This window comes from Phalacrocorax carbo, chromosome 1 (genome assembly GCF_963921805.1).
Source record: "Phalacrocorax carbo chromosome 1, bPhaCar2.1, whole genome shotgun sequence".
In the NCBI taxonomy this organism is placed as follows: Eukaryota; Metazoa; Chordata; class Aves; order Suliformes; family Phalacrocoracidae; genus Phalacrocorax; species Phalacrocorax carbo.
The window spans coordinates 9985054-10004383 of NC_087513.1; the positions used below are offsets into that span (position 1 = coordinate 9985054).

Consider the following 19330-nt stretch of genomic DNA (forward strand, 5'->3'; position numbering starts at 1 on the left):
GAGCTCGCACATGGGAGCTCTGCACTCGAGATCATTTCAGTACTGTACAAGTAGCCCTTCTCTCCTGGCTGCGTAGGAGTTTAACGTGTACTGTTACAAACCATTGTTGTGATAACAGGGATTCTCTGACCATCTGCCATAGCCAAGTTTCAATAACCTGGGAGAGGCAGCATGACAAAATCACCCCTGACATATACTGGTGTGGTTATACTGGGGCTGATTTGGGCTGTTTGCATGTCAGACTGAAGTTTATAATAAGGATACCTTGTTCACATCTCTGATAATCTGCTTCAACCGTTCTCAGAAATAACTGCTAACGGCAGATTCACTCCTACCGCTCAGCTTCTCTTTTTCTTTTAAACTGAACCAGACCTGACAGACAATGTAAAACCCTCAAAGCAACTCTAATCCATTTCCAGAAGATGCCTCAGACTGTACGGTAGCCCAGGATTCTGTTTTGAATAAACTCATGCTCATGCTCTTTCCAACTGAGTATTTCTAATATAAGTGCCTGCAAGGAGGAGGGGAGAGAGGCTCATTAATAATCATGATGGTTTCAGTATTGCATAACTCGGTCAATTTGATCATCCGTTGTGCTTTATCAGGTTTGTTTTATTGCAGTTTGCTTGTGTCTGTACAGTTCCCATTTTGGGGAGCTTTAGTTCCTGGGAGCTTTCATGCTATCCCCACTTCTAGCACTGTAAAACGATGGCCTGCTGTTTTAATCACGCCTCTCTTTTTCCAGTGTTGTTTGCGCCCTGGTACAACCCATCTGCCTTGAATCTAGTGCTCCACTGGGGCTGCACACATCTGCCAGCCAGACTACCTTCATACACAATTACTCAATCCACCGTAAGGCTCTTTAATAGGAAACAAGTGTGACAACGGCAAGCCCTTTTTTCTCTCTCTCTCCCTCTCTCTTTCCCTCACTCCCCCTCTCTCTTTTTATTTTTTTCTTTAAACCACATACTCAAACCACCCTAATAGAGATGAAGCTTGATAGATCCACCCAGGTGTAGGTGAAATGGTAGAGCCTCAAGCGTAATAGATGCCGTGCTCTTGTGCTGAAGTTCAGTACAGTGTCCTGAAGGGTTGTCTAGCAGCAGTGAGATGGGTTGCTCTTTGCACAGTTAAAAAGTCAATGAGCTTCCTCCAGCTTACATGTATGACTAATATAGACAGCAACCTGGATCTAGGTGAGCGCTGCAGAACTGGCTTTTCTCTTCAGTGCACGGACAAAGCACAGCACACAGTAAGTGGAAAATTTGCATTTACTTATTTTACTTGGGAATTAATTAACTGTGTTTACTTTTGAGGGAATCCTCTAAAGGCTGGTGCAGAAATGAAGCAGAATAATGTTTGCATGTGGATCCCCTGTGTATTTCTTCCTGTTTCATTTTATACTGTGCCCTTGTCCTGCCACTTCAGTCTGATTGCTCAGCCCATACAGCTGGTCTGAAGCAGCTTTCTTATCTAAAACTGAGCTATATAATGATACCAGTAACACATAGGTCCATTTCTCTATTAAGATATGTGTCTGTACAGTATCCGGTTACTGAGCAGAACTAAGGTTCAATCATTTTATTATAAAATTCATAGATGAAAATCCTTGAATGAAGAAAGTAAAATACTTTAAGACTCCTCTTTTTTTTTTTTTGTTGGGGGGGGAGTAGAATAAAGGAGGGAAAGGAGGAAGCAAGAATTAGAAACATTAGGCATTAAAAAATAAAAGTAATTTAATCTGAAAAAAAAAAGATGCATTATTTTGTTTACCAAATCATTGATTCAAACATACTGAGAATGTTGCCAAACTATAAACTAACAAACTGTATCAACTACAGTGATAGTAGAGCTTGAAACAAAAAAAAAAAAAAAGGTCGCTTGTCTAAAATGCAAGAGGCATATTAGAACCAGATGTATAGAATCTCAACTTTGACTCCTCAGTCTTTCATGCTTGGTTTAAAGCAGCCTTAAAATTGCCTTTACTTTGCATTTACAACTTCAGATTCGCTGTTAAACTGCGCTTGAACTTGAAGTCAAGATTTGATCTTAGCACACACATATTCTTTGAGCCTCCTACCAGAGTTTTACTTTGCTATTGGGAGTCTGTTTACTACTGTACCGTATATACTGCAGCACATTAACAAGCTTGCTGTGATGGACTTTCAGGTGGAATGTCAGCCAATGTAAAAGAATGTGTCCATTGCGTATACAAAATGTTCTGTCTGAAAAATAAACACATGCAGTACAAAAAGAATCTGCCAGCTTCTCAAGTAGATGATGACATGTTGTAAGAATGCATACCAGAAGTATGTCTGAATTTATATTCTAGAGGATCCAATGAGACGACACTTCTCACTTTAGGCTTAATTTATTCCGAACTATTACTCAGGTTGGTGGCTGTTGTCAACACTGGAAGTGGAACAAATGAGTCTGCACAGTTATGCCTATAAAATGCTTTCAGTAGTCTTCCTTTCTGCAGAAGAGTTATTTTCTTTGCTTTTGGACAGACAAGTATATATGGTCCTTTTAATTAGCCATGGCTTTAGGCTGCTACAGTTATCCTTTGTGCATGATAGCAGTTAGCCTTACTCTGCTGCTGAAAAACATCCAGTCTGTTAACAGTAAGCTTCTAAATATGGCAATTTGAAAGAGATGAAGTTGGAAGTTTAGGAAGGTAAAACAACCGTCTCAGAAAAAATATTTAGACCTGTAGTTGCTGGCATCAGACAGCGGTCAACGTCTACCCCCTACAGGGGGAGAATCTAATTTCATTGTGTCTCCCCTAGTGCACGAACACTGTAGTGGTTCAGTTCATCCACTTGAGTAGTGCAGTTATTCTCTGGCTCCAACAACTGCCCCTTAATGGCAAGGTCAGACTGTGATTAATAGAAAGTAATTTTCAGAGAACTGGATCACTAATAAATAACATAACTAATAAATAGCAATAGGCATTTTCTCTCTCCTAAATTTAACCCAATGGAAAATTACTTTTAGACTTTAAAAGCTATAATCAGCAGTGCTTTTCTTTCACAGTTGTAAAATGTGCAAGTGTGAATTCACAAGATATTCCTGCTTACCTTATGTCAGTATGTATGTATCCTGAATACAACTTCGCAACATTCATACATAATAATACTCTGTAAAAATTGTCATAGATACGACAGTATAGCTATGAGGTCATGGTACAACAAAACACAAGTGAGGTGATAGTGTTATGGGGCACATTCTCCCTATCATACTCACATCAAGTAGTCTGCCAGTACGTCGATCAAAACAAATTACTCTGTTTTTTCCAGTCTAACAAATTCTGAGTGGTACTTTACCCTTTGCTTTCAGTGCAACTTATTGCTCTGTAAGGCATTTAGGGATAGGAACAAAAAAGGATGAAGATGCTATCAACTAGTAAGTTTCTGTTTAGATAAAAAAACCTGACAAAAACTTTCCCAGTTTGCTAGCCATTTTAATTCAAGAAAGCTAAAAAAGTATCATGTGTTTTGATCATGCATACTGTGTAACTATTTGCTTTTAATTTATTTTCTTAAATTCATACATTATGTATTTGCCTGTAGTATCATCTACTATTCTGTATTGCATTTTTGCAATAGAATAACTTTTAAATATTTTAAATAAGCATCACGTGAAACCTTTTCTTCCCAATTGCTTATTATGACTGTGAGTTTTGACTGTGTAACCACTTAATCTACTTTTTTTTCTCTCTTTCACCATCTTTCTGATATACACAGACACATATACACACATACGCTTACGGGAAATGTTATGTCCTATGCTTTCTCCCCACTTTGAAATGAGGTTTTGGATCCTTCAAGACCTCAGTGCTTAAAATAATTTGAAAATGAAAAATACGGCACTTCCATATCATAGAGCCTAATCCTGACCTCAGCTACAACTCAGAAGTGTAAGTGTTCTGGGTTTATGCATAAACCTGATCATCATTACCCTTACCCAAAAAAGAGCAAGTAGCAATATGTTGAGAAATAATGTTTATTTCTGATATTAATTATTAGTTAGTGATGACAGTGTACTTTACAGCAATATGCCAGTTACAGGAATTATTATACCATCCACTTTTACAATTAATTTGTGTGTGAAAAAAAAAATAATAATAAAGATCAGGATGTGAAAAAACATCCAAACCTGAAAGCATAAGTTATTCACTTAAATGTTCAGACCTAAATTTGTCTTCATTAGACCTTTTGTTTAAATCACAGAATCACAGAAACACAGGTTGGAAGGGACCTCAGGCATGAATACAACCCTGGAAGGCTTAGATTATGCACAGGCATTTGAGATTTTTAGTTATACTAGTTCCACGTTCAACCAAGAGCCCAATGGCAGTTTGTCAGTTACACTTAAGATTTGTAATGGAAGCACAGCATCTAACACTTCAGTAATCTATAGTAATAAAGAATTTGTTAATTCATCAGTAGTCATTTTGAAAATACTTTGTTAATAGTCTTAATTTAACCATATTGTTTACTAAAAAAACCTCACTGAAGACATAAATATTAAGCAAGTTATTTTCTTTCTATAACTAACATTTCTACAGAAGGCTTTAATTTTACTCTCGTTTGGTAGTGTAGTGGAAGCTATAGGTATTGTATGACACAGTGAATCCTGTATTATCTTCTTTGATACTATTACTCGTGACTGCTAAAGATTTAATGAGTCTTAAATTGAAAAAGATGTAGAAAAAGTGCTTATAGGCATAACAATGTGTTACTGATGAGCATCAAAAGGTTACCAGGACATTAGCTAGGGTTACAGGAAAACCTCAGATCATGTGTATTCCACAAATCTGAAATATTTCCCATGAGCAATCACTGAAGAACGTTTCTCTTCATCTGTATTATAATTCTTCATATAAAGCATCAATTCTAAGATAGTTCAGATCTTTGTTCTGATAAGGCCAACATACTACAAGTCTAGTTAGCAAGCACTGTTAGTGCTATTTGCATCAAAATCACAGCAATTATTTACACCAATACAGTGCAGATTTGCAAATTTTACTTTCCTAAGTCTTAGTTACTTCTGTGAGTTTAGGTAGAAATGGTTTTCATTCTTCTTATATTAAGTAAGTATCAATGCTGATTTGATGCATGAGCTGTTACTTACGAGGGCATTTTAGGTACTGCCATGGAAACTAAGCCTTTGATCTAGAAAGCTTATGTTCATTGATAATTAGGTTTTGGTAGTGAATGTCTGACACACGCTTTTTAAATAATGTTTCATAGCAAGTAGGTCAGATTTGAAGATAAACTAATATTTTAGGAATCTGGATATAATAAAAGATTTCTCGCTGCTGTCCATATTAAAACTAAATCACCTCAAGTAAAAAAAAATGTTTTTCAGAATTTCTGGTGCATTCAGACGACGATTACATTTTGCATCTTGCAGCTCTGTATCGAAATAAAAGTCTTAAAATGCTGTTCTTTTCACTTATTCAACTCAGTGGTATCATAGTAAAGAGGTGTTGATTATTTGTTGATAATTTTATTTTTAATATATGGACTTGCGGATGGTTATGTAAAGCGCTTGTATGAAATAAAGCTGTCATTCTGATTTATCATTCTGATATTCCAGTACCAGTCTGTCAAGTGGTTTTTCTCATAATTACTAGTAAGTTGGTCTTCAACAGAGGTGAGCAGCTTGGATTCTGATGGCAGTAGATACAAATATTCAGGAATAATGGAAGTAAAACTGCAGGAAGAAATTGAAAATCATGCTTTTCTAGAGCCAAGCTGTGTGTTACCCTCTTCTTCCTATGAGGCATTGGAGTGCAAATGTTATTAAAACAAAGAGCAAAAGAGTGCATTTTAAGAGCAACATGCCTCTGTCCTTGTTCTAAAACCTGTGAGTTCACTTGAAATGATTAATGGGAAAGGCTTTCTGGGTTTTTTTTACTGCTTTTCTTTAAAGGGTGATAAAGATATATGAACCCCATGATATGCACAAATCCTATGCACAATGACTATGAGTTTGATTCAGTAGCTTATACTCTGGTGTAAAACCTCAGAAAACAGTGGTAAGGAAACCATGAATCAGAATAATTTATTTTTCATTATTTTTTTTTCCTTTAAATTTAAGAGTGAGAAAAAAATTCAACTAGACTAAACAATAGGATTGTTTTCTGGTTTTTTCCAAATCTTATTTTGGATTTACCCTACTAAATTCAACTCAGGTGTTATCTCATTTGCTTCCTTGGACTTAACAGCAGGGCTCAATTTTTATTTTGAACTGTTTTAAAGTAACACCAGCTATGAGTTTGTTACTCTGACAACTTTGAAATTAAAAACCTGAAAAATTTGAACAAACTGGCCAACAACACTGCACACAGGAAGGGTTGAGGTCAAAAATGTGTTTATTAAATTTCCAGAAGGTTGTGCTGGACTTTAAAAGCTCCATGAATGTAGACCAGTCTTTGAAATATCAGCACAGCAAATTCACACGGCGCATATCACAGATGTGTGTCATACCTGTGTAATGACATTAGTGTTACCCTCAAAATTCACACTGGAGAAAATGAAAGAAACATGCATTGTACAAAGTAAGGTGATTTCTACCGTAAGTTTTTTACCTCAGAGTTTTTCTCACAGTGCAAATAGACCCTTCCATCTTGAGAACTCATATGTGGTACAGTTTTACTAAGGTTGGTTTTTAAATCATAGGCCTTGGGTATCCACACAGATATAGATTTTCTTTTCAGTGTTGTGGTAATATGAGAAAAAAACCCTATTTTTCTAAATCAAGTTTTGTAAAATCCCTGAAGAACTAGTTTATTAGTAAGCCCAAATATATGCCTGTTCCAAAGATAGTGTCTGACAAATCTAATGCCTTTTTTCAAGATTTTGAGGACAAAGGGGTTTCTATAGGGACACAAAAGTCTTCCTATTCCAACCTATCATGTAATGGGGCATTCATGTCATGATCCCTGGCTGCATGCTTTAAAAATACCACTTTAGCAGCCAAATTACAGCCTTCACAATATTTCACATGTATCAAAATGAAAACAAAATAATAGTTATGTTTTAGGGTCATAGAGATGCCATGTGAAGCCTTATGATTCTCCAAGCCAAATAATACGGGGAATGGGTGTGAACAGGGCCTGAGGGCAATGGTTTGCAGAGCTTTTTGTTCTGCAGGGTAAAGCCTATTTCTGGTCGGCTCCATCAACAAGACAAAAAGATTCATCCCTGATAGATATTCCATTGGCTAATGCACAGCTGAAAAGTGATACAGTGCTACGGTGTTGAATTATAACAAGGATAACACAGGATAACACAGGATAAGATAGGATAGGATAGGATAGGATAGGATAGGATAGGATAGGATAGGATAGGATAGGATAGGATAGGATAGGATAGGATAGGATAGGACAGAAGTTACACAGGTTATTGTACTTGATTCTACTTGAAAGATAATCACACTTCCAACGCTGTAGTGGAAAAAAACCACCCTTAATTCAACAGACATGATGTGCATTTCGCTTTGATAAAGCAGAGATGTGAGAAGGCTGTGCAGATGGCCAGCACTGCAGAGAACAGCTCTGTCAGGACTCCTTACGCATCTGCAAGGACGCAGTACACCAGCAAAGCTTGATGGTCCATGCATCAGTGCTTCCGTGTCTTCACAGGCCAAATTTCCACAAGCTGATGAGTGTATGTGTGAGGTGGCAGGGATATACCACGCACAGAAGTGTTCGTTATTTTGTTAAATTAGTTGTGGTTCTGCAGTCCATCCATTTGTCCTGTTGCAAGAAACTCCATCCAAGTGACCTTTCTTGGAAGCCGTTTTAGCAGACTGAGAAAAAAGATTTAATGACATGTCAAGTGAGCTACTCTGTTATCACGGCAATGGCTCCCTTCACACCAGGTTTAAGCAAATTAACAGGGTATTGTGGGAAAGCAGACACAGCTGATGCCCATGCTGTACTGGATCTGTGAAAAAACAGATAACTGCTGTCTCCAGAGAGAAAATCCTGCCAAAACTCACACTGACTTCCATAGCACTTGGATTTAGCATAGGGTTTTGATTTAGCACCTTTACAAAGAGTTAAATGTATTTATACTTGCATTCATAAAAGAATACGTCAATCACACTTCACATTATTATATTTAAGATCTTGTAGGTTACAAATTTATTATTGTTAACATTTACCAGTATTTTCATGACCAATCACAAATTTGATGAAGGTTGACAACACACATTTGCAGCAATTAATACAATCTCACAGAAAGCATGGTTTTATGAACCTGATAATCTCAAGAGTTTTGGATTTGTTTGAGTTTTAAAATGCCAGTGGCTACTTGTCAAACTTCATTTGTAAATCAAAATTGTTTTTAAGTTCTACACCTGCAAAACAAGTGTTCAAAACTTGTAAACTTCTTTATGGGTATACTTTTTTGGCCTTCAGATATGGTGGAAAGAGTCCAAGGCAATTTTTTATGGCTGAATTATAAACACTTGAAAAATGGAGTTTGTAATGAAAATGCTGACACAGCTTTAATTATTGCAGCATGAATGATTTTATTATACACTATCCACAGTGTGTGTACATACAAAGTACACGCTCTAGTCTTCTAATATTTCATTTAAGAAAAAAGCAATTACTTAGCAGATGTACAGAGCTAAGCATAAATAGGCTAAACCAATACCTTTATGCTGTTTGAAAACCTATATGGAATGTTATTACCACATAAAAGGGTTTATACTTTAGAAGACTCAGAGGTACAGAGAACCAGCTAAAGCAATAAACTGCTCTGGTGTACTTAATTAAAAAGCTTCATGTTACTGAAGTCAATTGAAAAACAGAAGGTTTGATTCTTTAAGGTAATTTTGTCCTCTTCTGTTAAGTGCTTATCAAGTGTTAAAGAATTAAAATGCCGTCCCAGCAGTTTAAATAGAGAATAATTTTCTTTTCTTCTATTGAAGGTAATCCTTTATGCTGTCAGCCTAGACACATGTAATAAAACGGGCAATGTGGATATAATTGGGTAACATGGTTTGGTTTAATTTACCTTTAATTAAACGGAATTGTAGAAGAAGCTAGGAAATCAGTATTGAGACATTTCAGAAAATCGTTTTTAAATGTTGATCTCTTTACATAAAGCTGGAAGTCTTTGCAAAGAAAAGCAAACAGCAGTGCTAAAAAATATTTCCAGTTTATGAGCACAGAATTACAGAGTGGGTTTGACTCAGTCACATGAAAGTCCAACCTCCAGACTGGCTTTGTTAGTGAAACTGGAAAGGTTATGAAAAAGAATGGACTTATGTGAATTATGTTTCTACACTTCTTAGTTTTGTTGCTGTTGTGCATGAACTGGTTTAGAGGAGCAAGCTTTTTTTTGCCCTTTTTTTCTTTCATCCTAAAATGATGCTACAACTTCATGAAAATGCCTCTTTTTGGAAAGTTTAGGGTTTGCACTTTCCCAACAGGTGAGAGTGGAAACTATATGGCTGAATGGAGGTGCTTGTTGTTCCCTGTTTCTTGAGCCAGATCTACATTATCCTTGGCATGGTTTGTGCTGTGAGATGATACCAGCCAAGAGCAGGCAGAGAACAGCAGCGCTCAGGGCCTGGCTCCCAGGACACACTCGGGAGCCAAATGCCACAAGGTGGGTGGTTTGGACTCGCCAAGCCAGAGCCGTGTCATGGTCCGTGAATGTCCACCTGGAGAGACTGCTGACTCCCCAGACTATGTACAGTGTCCAGCACAGCATGAAGAGACTGAGCAGAAGCAAGCAATCTGCTTCAACTGTAAAAATATAGGAATTATTGCTTTGTTTACATATCTGCTGTCTGTGTTTGTAGTTCTGCACTGTTTTACATCTATGGCATATATATGGGATTTAGCATTCAGGTAACACAGATATAGCAAAAAAGTAAGAACAGAATTTGTCACCAGCTCAAAGGAATATGCATGTTGAGGTCCCGTCTGGTTCCAGAATGGTTTTATGGCTGGAAAGAAGTGCAGAACAGGTAGATTTTTAATTAATTGGAGGGAAGGGGGAGAACTTGGTGACAGTCAATTATAAAGCTGCTTAACCAAACTTGCGGATACAGGTTTTCATTCGCCCTGGGCTCATTCCTATTTCAGGTCCAATAGTCACAGTAGAATTAGAACACTTGATTAAAAAAAAAAAAACAAGTTGTTACAACAGTTAGTTACAATTTCTGAATTACTGATTTTAATTTTTCTAACACCAGTTCCAACGATTCGTTTTTGTAATGTTGTTGTCCACATATTTCGGTGTCTTTCTCTCTTTTTCTTTTTTTTTTTTGGTCTAAAAATTTAGTGTTACAGACGCTTGTCCCATATTAATTTCTGGGTATGTAGAGTTGCTTATATACTCACTAGGATGAGGTAGGAACCTCCACTGGATGATTCATTTGTAGGTTGATACTATTGCCCTCTGGACATAACTTCTTCTTTCCACTGAAAGACCAGTAGTAACTATAGAAGGACTCTGCAGCGCTCATTTCCAATCTTGAGATGCCTGTATTAAGTGCCTAATGATATACGTGATAAATCTGGATCTAAATTCAAAAGTCTTATCATATTCGCCATTTAAATCATATTCGCCATATAAAACGTATTCACCATTTCATTGCTCACTCCCTGAAATGCTCTGAAAGCATGGGCACCAGAACTGGAAACAACATCCAATGGTAGATACACTAAGGAAAAAAAACAGAAGTAATTTAATTTCAGTAACCCACATTTCTTTGCTTGGTTTTGATTGCAACCTTTTTGTTCATTTGAAGACAATGAAAGCAGTAAACCTATCAGTTATACTTATTTTAAAGGTGTGGTTTGATTGTTTTTCCTGTGACTCACATTTTACATCAACCATATAAATTAGAATCAGGTCCTGTATATGTAAAACTTCAGGTCTCAATGAGTTCATGTTTCATTCAGTCCTAATCTTTTCTTTAATTAACTGTATTTTGCCCATACTACATAATGTAACATAATATTTCAATCAATCTTCAAGCCAGTTTCATGAGTGGATATTATGTTTCTTCTGCATGATATATATTAGGTGAAATCAAATATAGTAAGATCCTATTTAGTTCACAATCAAAATTAATCTCTACCAAATAATTTAGCAATCTACTTTAACTTGTAACAAGGATGCTGAATAAATTTATAAATAATTTCTTTATTATTGTCAGAATGCTGGAATGCAAACCAGCAGTGGGGCAAATTTTCAAATACAGTATGGATTTTACACACGCTATAAAGTAGCAGAGGGGGAAGAACATGATCAGTTCAAGGGAGCAATATGTTCTCCACATAGAAAAGAAATTTCCTGCTTTTCAGACAGGTACATTTAACAGTTGTTACTATTTCACTGTGGTCACGCATTTAAAAAAATTATGGGCACAGAAAAACAGGAAAAGCTTACTTCAGAATACTTAAAAATAAGTAAAAAATTAAATACTGTGGCAGTCTAATATTTCATTTTCCAATGGTTACAGTGAATGTAGTAACAGGTCCGTAACGATGAATCCACTCTTCTGTTCTCAGCTGCCCTGGTGCAAATCTAGAGATGTTTCTTTCCTGCAGAGGTTAACTCCAGACAGCAGCACTGTCATCAAACCCCTGGCAAGTGTACAAGCAAAAAAATGAGTCAAGCCTGAAAACAAAGAAAACAGATAGAAAAAGGGGCCAATTAGTCATATCATTGATAAAATTAAATATGACACAAATAAAGCTAATTATGTCCTTCCTCTCAATTCAGATTTTATTAGTTTAGGAGCCCTTGGAGGTAGCCTAAATTATGTGTATTATGTTTAGTTTGATGGGATTTTTTTACCCTGTTTGCTTTATGGCCTCATGGGCTAGATCCCCAGCTGGCACAAATAACAGTTGCTATTACCTTCAGTAGGACTGGGAGCATTTTGCATAGCAGAGGATCAGGCACCCCAGCTGGGTTTGTTGGCTGACTAACCAGATCCTTGGATAGTTTGGGGGGCTTTTTTTCCCTTCTTTTTCTTTTTTTTTTTTTAACATATGAAAGCATTTAGCGTTTAATCTCACAGCATTTCTCTGCAAGCTTTAGAAAAGTGAACATTACCATACAATTGCCATGATGGAAAAAGGAAAACTAACAACTTTCTTAGTCTTTGTAAATCATATGAAAAACGGAGTGGGAAAAAAAATCCCTCTTTTATTCTGCAAGCAGCGCAAATGTGCTCTGTAGTGCAGCCTTGATCGCCCAGTTTCCACATCCTGGAGCTAGTTAAAGTTCACCACAGTCCTTCATTTAGCATGTGCCTTTCCCATACAAACAGAAACATGGACGTGCAGGGGATGGTATGTAGCCAGATCTTGCAATAGTATGAATAATATGAAGTGGCTTTCTTTTATTGTGTCTGTAGCATAGCACATGGTACGAGGAATAATAGGCCTCAGCTGGCACTTTAGTAATACTAGTTATAATTACACCCCTGAAAGATGCATTAAAAGAACATTATTATTATGGTGGAGTTAATCACTTTGCTGTTGCAATATGCTGGAATCAGTGTCACTTGCTCACATCCCCCTCACGGCTTGCACAGCATGTGTAGTGCCAACTTTGTGAGCCAATCTTCAGTGTTTTATTTTCTCCTTATCATGTCAAGGGTGGCTGCAGATCATGCTGTAAATACAACAATCAAACTTGCTTTAATGACAGAATCATTAATATCCTTGTGGGTCTTGCTTCTGTATTAGGTCAGTTCTTCAGAAATATGAATTTATATATACAACTTTCTTCTGAAATAGAAGTGTGCTATTAATCCCATTTTGGAGTGATTCTTTATCAGCAGCATGCTCTTCTAATTGATTTACATGTACAAAATGTACATCTACATGATATTTTCAAAAGGTAATTCCTCTAACAGATTTGTTGTGTCATCAAATAATGTATAATTTCAATGAAGCATTTACTAAATTTACAAATTATAATTTCAGAGGGAATCTAAAGAAATCTGAATGCAGGGTTGCTAAGAATTACTAAATGTGGACATTAATCATTAACGGTGAATTGTTAAATGGAGGTAAGTGTGTCAAGTGAAGGTTGTGTAATAGCACTCCATTCCCACATCTATGATGTGACAGAGGATATAGCGGTCAGTCGCATAAGAGACCACCTGAAAAGCAATAACACATGGGAGAAATTTTAGATTGGATAAGGTGTAATATTCTCCAATGATTCATAGCCACTGAATTAACTGTGATTGTTGAAGGCATGTCTTAGGGCAAGAGAATAAACTGCAGAGAGATGAGGATAAGAATGGTAAAATCAGATTCATTAAGAAAAATACAGAGTGGCGTTAATAGAAAGGAATAAGCAACGATGCAGTTACTTGGTCAGATTCCTTCATGCAGGAGCACAGAAGGAGAAGCAGGAAGTTCACAGAGAACTTCCTTGTGCTTTTTGTTGTTGGAACCTAACCTCTCAGTTTTTTACTTCTAGACTTGGTCAAAACCTCCTTGAAATTCAGTAGAACTAGGTTTTCCATGGGCTTCAATGGGTTTTGCGTCAGGATCTTTGACCAGAAGTTCTGGATCAGGTAGAATGACATCTTCTTGCAGGATACATTCATAGACAATGAGAGTTATTCTAAGCTTCAGTTGCAATAATGATGTAAATCACCAGCTCTTTTATAAGAGTAGAAAGGAATGGGAAATCCTTCACCAAATATACACAAAAAAAGTGATATATACAGAGGCAGAAAGTTTGATCATCCACTGACAATCCTTTCCCTTCTTTGAACTATTTAATTTTTGATTCATTACATATTTCTGCAATGGGGCAATTACATCTTTTTGACTTTAAGGAGACAAGGTCAGGTGCCATGAATGGTAATATGCCATTTTTAACACCTGTTGAGAGGTTTTCTTAGCTGATCACAAAGAAGGAATTTTCTCCAGATGCTGTTTTCCTGAAGAAATCACTAACATAATCCTTCCATAATAGCAGCAGCTGTAATAATAACATTAATGACCACCTGACTGCATAATCAACATTGGCTGGTTAGCAGTGGTTTTCCCAATATTTTTAAGATGGTTTTGCATAACGGTTGCCAGGAACTTTTTGACAGAGTATTTTTTTGTATGAGGAAAATGCCAGCTTCTCACAGGTACTTTTAAGAGGAATATGTCACTGCTGAAGATAGTCCAACAAAAGCCCACCCCTCAAGTAAAGGATAGGATGGGTTGTTGTGTGGGGCACAAGTGCAGAGACAGAGAAACTCACCTGAGTCATTTCGGCACTGGCGTCACCTGTTTAGGCTGTTGTATTTCCTGCTGAAATCTCTGCTTTTTAGGTGAGAGGATCGGAGATTGGTTTCTTCCGAGCAGCTGAAGGCCTCTGGAGCATAGTCTGCTCTGGGTGAAGGTGTCCATCCCAACTTCCCCTCAGCTCAGACTGATGAGGAGAGAAAGCAACAGTCAACTCATAGGTTAATCTACATGTAGCACAGACCATCACTGAACTAGAAATAGTGCTATTTGATAGCATAGGTGCACCTTTTAACTCTCTTCTTTATTTTCATTATTTTGGTGTGATTTACTTTTTTTCTTTTTTAAGTGTCTTGACATGGAAAGGGGGAAAATTGATACAAAAAGTAATTTGCTCCTTTGCTGTAAGAAAAATTAACAGAAAAATACCCCAGTGATATAGGCAAAGAAATCTGCTATCAAAACCAGAGAGGATGGCTCTGTGCATGGGTTGATTAGTTTTAGATTTGGTTCTGAATGTTTTGTTTTGGGAATTTAAGCCTTTTGGCCCTAAACATAGTGAAATGAAATCACTGGAAAGAGCCTGAAATCTCTGTGACTTTCTTCTGAGACTGTTACTATCAGATCTTTTTTTCCAGGTGTTTAAGCTAGAGTTTGGATCCTCCCATTCTTTATCTCTCTCCCTTGAGATTTTCTTTCAGCTGGTACTATTCTCTATAGTGACCGTTACTAAATACAGTGCCAACCTGGAGAGCAGAAGTTCTAATTTCCAAAGCTTCCATCTCTACCTGTTAAAGAAAAGAGTAAATTTATTTCTGCTGAGTCTGTTATGGTGAAAAAGTACAAAACCCTTATAAAGATAAATAAATATGATGTGTTCTACCCTCTTTTGTGATACTGGAACATCACAGCAGGACGTGGAAGTATTGCAAATGTTTAATAGGGAAAAATCAGCTAAATATAGGATATGGTCTATTTGGCAATTATAATGTACAATGATGAATACTTGTACTAATATGAAGATTATTAAAAACTCCAATCATTGTAAAGAAGGTGATTTTATTTTTTTCTGTGCATGATGAACACAGTCAACACCAGTAATTCTCAAATACCAGACTACTCCCACTGATCAGTGGAAATATTTATCTCCCTGTTGTGGGATAGCCCCAGAAGGCTGCAAAGCCCTGCACAGTCACTCACTCACTTCCCCCAGGGGGCAGAAGGGCAAAAGTGAGGATATTCATGGGTTGAGATAAGGGCAGTTGAGTAGGTAAAGGAAAAAAAAAGAACAAAACCCACAAAGAAAAACAAGTGCTGCAAAGGCCATCTCTCCCCATAAGCCAACGGATGCTCAGCCAGTCCCCTGGAAAGCTCCACACCACTGCTAGCTTTTATTGCTGAGCATGACATGATACGGTATGGATCCCTTTGGTCAGCTGAGGCGAGCTGTCGCTGTTCTCACGCACCCCCAGATACTCACTGGCAGTGCAGTGCGAGAAACAGGGAAGGCCTTGAGGCTGTGTGGGTACTAGTCAGCAGCAAGCTATCGACATCGTTTTGGTCACAAGTCCAAAACACACTACCATAGGAGAAGAAATTTTCTTCTACTATGAAGAAAATTATTCCAGCCAAACCCAGCACAATCACTTAACAGTTGCTATTAGATTAGAGGGTTTTTTTCAGAGCAAAGCATTTAAGAAGTTGTTTTTTGGGGTAGATATGTGTGTGACTTGTTGTGTTCCTGAAAATGGTTGTAGCAAATTCTTATGCTAATTCTTTCACTTCACTTTAAATACTTCTTATTGTACAGGGATAGTTTGGTGGGATGAACTGCTTTCATTCCAAAACTTTTACAGCAAAATCAAAAATAACACTTTTTAAAGTCAGACTTCGCTAAAACTGAATGAATCTTAGGCACCTGTTAACATACCTTGTTTGGAACCACAAGGGACATGGAGTTTTTTGTGAAAGTCTGGTAAAACTCCTAGGATTCTGAGGGATTTATAGGTTTAAGTGTCACTGAGAAAATTTTTTTTTTTTAATCGTTCCAATGCAAACCAGACATGATTTAGCTATATTTCACTTTCTGTCATTGGATACAAAATAACCTAAAATTTCAGTTGCAACTAAAGATTATAAGTACATATAAACCAAAGTTTGGGCAAGGTGGGGATAGGGGGAATGTCTATTAAAAATTTTTGAAATTCTGAAAAACATTGATACGTGCTTGATTTTCCATAATTCTTAATTTCCTTGATCTTGCATTCTCTCACTCTTTCTTGCATTTTAATAGCATAAGCATTCATTCAGTAGTTATTACAGCCTAATTAAAACCACAGTCATGAAGTGCCCTAAAGTAATCCTTCAGTGATGCCAGTGTATCTTTTCAAGGCTTGTGTCTCTCTGCTGTTTCTAAGATGAAGATAGCTGAGTCATAGTAAATGTTAATTTCTGTGATGAGATTGCCTTATGCAGTGGCATTCCATCTGCAGTGGAGAACTGACAGTGTTGCAAATGCATCAGCTCACTTAGAAGGACCTGAACTAGTATTAACCTGTCACGGCCTCCAGGTAAAGCCACGTAACAGCAAAAGCAAGAGAAAAGTCATCTCAGACGAGAAGTTGTTCTCATTGAAAACAAGGCTGCTTTATGCTTGTTTCAACAGTCCAGGTCAAAAGTGACCCAGGAAAACACAACTGGGAATGAATATGTCTTTTTGTTTTTTTCACTGCATTTCACAGACTCCACAGTTCCCTGCGCTCTGTCTCATTCACCTTCTTAATCTCTTTCTCTCCCACTTTTCTGGACAGTACATTTCTGTTCTTCTACTGCTGTTGTAACTCATATTTTTCATCTGTTCACACCCTCTTCTTCCTGTGCCTCATGCACCTTCTTAGTATCCTTCTGTTTCTCTTTTACTTTGACTTTACTGGACAATACTTTCCTGTTTTCCTGTTGTTAGGCCCTATAGTTTGTATGAGATCTTGCTAACATCAGTCTTGCTTTCTTACATCATTGAACAGTTCTTCCCTGCTTCTGAGGTACCTCTATTAACAGCTTTGTCTTTCCAACTTCTATTACTTAAAGTCTTTGTGTTAGTATATCATAAAATACCTTGCAATTAAGTTTTTGCAACAGATGCTGAATAAGGTGGTTAGTCTTTAGGATCAAGGATGTTGGTCATACAGAAAGAGGGTATTACTGGAGAGGGTGGAAAGTGCAGAAGATGCAGGTGAAAGAACTGGCTTCCTTCCTGAGCCTGACATCCATGTCTCTGGACTCGTTTCTCCTTTAAACTCTTTGTTCTTCTTGTTTCTTTAGAAAATACCCATTGTTTGTTTAATATTTCCCATGGTAACAGCAATAGTAAGGAACACATGATGAAGGATGAAGTGACTTCTTTTATATACACTAAGAAGTGAGCTTCACAAAAGATTATCACCACAGGACTGTGGCATATTACTTCAGCCTCAGCTGTTGATTTTGCCTAACTAAATTCCTAAGAATACGCTTATTTTTCCTTCCCTGTCTTAAATCCTTGCATATTGATTTTATACGCTGGTGAGCAGTTGCTGCATTTCACCTCAGGGATGGATGTACTTCAGCGCTTGATGAAGTGATCCCTTTGTCTAGTCTGTACTTCAAATCTCTTGGGATAAAAGGCAACACATGAAAATATGTAGAATTGCACTTATTTTATTCTGATCTAGATGTAAAAACTGAAAGAAATGAAAATACAACCAATAAGTTACAGATAATAAAATCCTGTGAGCACCAGATATTAGAAAAAAAATACTGAATTGTTTAATTCCAAAATAACATCCATCCACTCCTTAATTTTTAAACAAACTTTTCATTGGGTGACTCATTCATTAAATGTTGAGGTCAGCAAATAACGTTAACATACAGTAAAAAATCCTAATGACCACCAGTTGCATGTAAAGTATCAACGTTTTGCTTATTGTATACGACACAGAAGGAGGAAGTAACACAACCTGCATTTTATTACTTGAATCAGATGCAAAGGGTTTTCAAAACTTCAAATTCAACTGAAAGCAGCTGTTGGGAAAATATCATTACATTATACCTTAAGCTACAAAAGCCTATTTAATGGTGACATTTTATTTTATTCAGATGGTCCCTTCTCTTATTCTGTCTAACCCAGTAAAGCCTGTGGAAATTGTATCTGGATGAAATCACCAGAAGGTGAAGGGCCCATGACTAAAAACATTCTTTAAAGATTATTCAGGGTTACAGTCAAACGGAATAGCAGCACTAACGAGAGCAGAGGTCTCCATAGTTACAGGAAGTAATATTACATCGTTTAGCAGTACCTATAAGAAAACACAGTCTTGTTACTAGATTTGGTTAAATGTTGATTGAAGTGCTGTAGAAAACCATTAGATACTATAGTAAACACAGGTATTTAAAAAAGGGGTATGTCATTTGTCTAGATCAGTATACAATGGTGTTTGCAGGTGGAATTAACTCACACCCTATCCACTCCAAGTTACAGTTGTTGCACTAGTTTAATTAACTATTCCCATGATGTGAGTGAATTATTTTTTATTAATCTTAGATGTTGATACATTCACCCTACGTGGTGGCTGAGCAGAACCTCGTACTTTTACCTTTAACTTCAATAGATGCAATAAAAACATGAGAGCTGTCAGTCAAGTCAGAGCAGAGGTGAGCCTGTGTCAGTGTCCAGCCCATGACTGTGGTCAGCAGAGGAAACTTAAAGGAGTGTGAGAATAAAATGCCTCCACACATTGGCACCTCTCCTGGCTTCTGGACTGAGGTACAACTCATCCTTCTGGCTGGCAGCCCTCAAAAAAATTTTCTTCCATGAAACTCTGGCTATTACTTTCTTTAACTCATTTAGACTTTTCATTTTCACAGCACTGTGACAGTGAGCTTCTTGATTCAAATTTTCATTATATGAAAAAAGGTACTGCTGCCTTTTGTTTTCAGCCTGCTGCGAGATACCTTCACTTGGTGCCCTGATTAACTTGTTATGAGAAACGCTGAATAATTGGTGCCCAATCAGCTATTAAGATCAGAAAAGATTAAAATATA

The 19330-nt window shown here is 37.1% G+C and overlaps 1 protein-coding gene across 1 annotated transcript in view; it reads left to right on the forward strand.

The window, feature by feature from the left end:
• Nucleotides 1-842: 842 nt before the first annotated feature.
• SEMA3A (semaphorin 3A) overlaps nt 843-19330 on the forward strand; it is a 339609-nt gene continuing 321121 nt past the window's right edge. Inside the window, exon 1 of the mRNA XM_064443796.1 lies at nt 843-1252. The gene's annotated coding sequence lies outside the window, so the exon portion shown is untranslated. The remainder of the gene's footprint in view (nt 1253-19330) is intronic.